The sequence below is a fragment of the Cydia splendana genome, chromosome 20, assembly GCF_910591565.1.
Source record: "Cydia splendana chromosome 20, ilCydSple1.2, whole genome shotgun sequence".
Lineage (NCBI taxonomy): Eukaryota > Metazoa > Arthropoda > Insecta > Lepidoptera > Tortricidae > Cydia > Cydia splendana.
Window position 1 is genome coordinate 66,034 of NC_085979.1, and position 2,029 is coordinate 68,062.

Consider the following 2,029-nt stretch of genomic DNA (forward strand, 5'->3'; position numbering starts at 1 on the left):
GGCGCGATTCAGGAAATGAATTAGAGATTAACTAGATACGATATAGTAACGATATGTGACGTCCCACGGGTAAAGGTACCTTATGGCGTTTGGCGCTTACGCTATTATTAAGACGAAACAGGAGCTGAGTTTTAAATATTTTAGGTAAATATACCCGTCTCGCTAACGGAAGCGGCACCTAAAAGTAGTGCGATAAGGACAAGGCGAAAAATCCTGCGTAAAAATCTCATAAATCGAGGTTTCGTACTCCTCTGTTTCCTCCTCCAAAACTTAACCAATCGTAACCAAATTTGGAAATCTAAATGATTATGAAATTATCTGTGTCGGACCGTTTTGCTTTTTTGGCTAATTGATATCAGTTTTGAATGCCACGCCTCTCATTGCGGCATAGTCAATTAGGCCATTTTTGATGGGCTCTAGCGCCTTAAAAAACCAAAATATCAAAAAAAGCAAAACGGTCCGACACAGATATTGACAATATTAATCTGTGTTGAAAAAATCATTGCTCTAGCTTCAAAAACCACGGAGGAAAACGAGGAGTACGTTTGTATGGAGAAATGACCACTCCCGTTGGCTCTTAACGCCACTCCAATATTATTGCGGCGCTATGCGACGTAAGCGCCCGCCGCCATAAGGTACCTTTTACCGTGGAACTTCACATAACTTTACTATTTCATACCTAGCGAATCTCTAATTCATTTCCCGAATCGCGGCGCCAGCCGCCATAAGGTACCTTTTGCCGTGGAACGTCACATATCTGTACTATTTAATATCTAGTGAATCTCTAATTCATATCCCGAATCGAGCCGGCAGTTTCCGTAAAAAGTTTATAAGGTATTCCAATAAACAAATTATTCGTGGCAATTCATTCGACGAATAATTTATTCAAATAAGAATAATCATCCGACATTTTTATTCGTCATTCGCGATAAATTTTGTTATTCGTTATTCGTCATTCGAATAAAATTTGCCCATCTCTGGTTAGGCGACACTGACTAGTCCTAGCGTCCGCCTGTACCATTCTTGTGCGAAGCGGTCACTGTAGGGTATCACCCCCCACTACACTATCATCTCAAAATGAATCTTTTGTTCTGCAAATAAACCACAAGGACAGATTTACTTGTCTGACTCTACTATCAACAGCTGAAGAAGCTCCCTGAACTTCAGCCATAGTTATGCCTGTCTCTCTCTCGTTTTACGTATTCTAGTTACTAGTTACCACCAATTGGCATTTAACAAGTGTTCAAATGCTTAAATAAAACCAGATTTGCGATTTGATATTTATTTTGAATATCCTTATATCGAGTTAACATTCCCATCCCGAGCTGCCTTGTATACAAGACAACGGCGACGCGGAACATGAAAAACGTTGAAATCTGGAGTAATTATTTTGATAGCCTTATTATAAAAGAATGGATTTATATAGCTGCTTCAAATGCAATTTTTTTTAAACAAAGGCCTAAAACATTAACACGAGTGTTGTGTGAGTACATTTACCAAGCGGTTGAATTTGTGTCTTGTATACCAGACCGCGGCGCCAGTGTATCGTTCTATCGTTGTCTTGTATACATGCCAACGGCGGTCAAAGGGTTAAATTTCTGCCTATTTGAACTTTTTCCAAAAAAAGCGAAACAGGATAATTCTATCGAACCTGCTTACAATTTTTCTGTGATAGTTTACTGCGGTTTTCGACCATTATGACCCGTAAATAATAGCAAATCAAATTTTAAATGAGACGCGAGCTGTTATTTATTTACCCTATTTTTTGAAATACAATTTATCTACTGGTATACTTTCTCGTATGCGTATATGATTTAATGTCAATATAATTGTCTAAAGCAGCTGTCATTAGCGTCAAAGTAGCTATACGTCTGCTTTGACTCGAGCCCAGCGGGCATCTGAGTCAAAGAAGAATTTTGAGTGATGGCGTCAATTTATGGATATTGTTCGAAAGTTTACATTTGAGATTGAATTTCTGTGTTTAGCCGATAATAAATTGGTAGTTGAGTTATATTTCAAAATCACACAA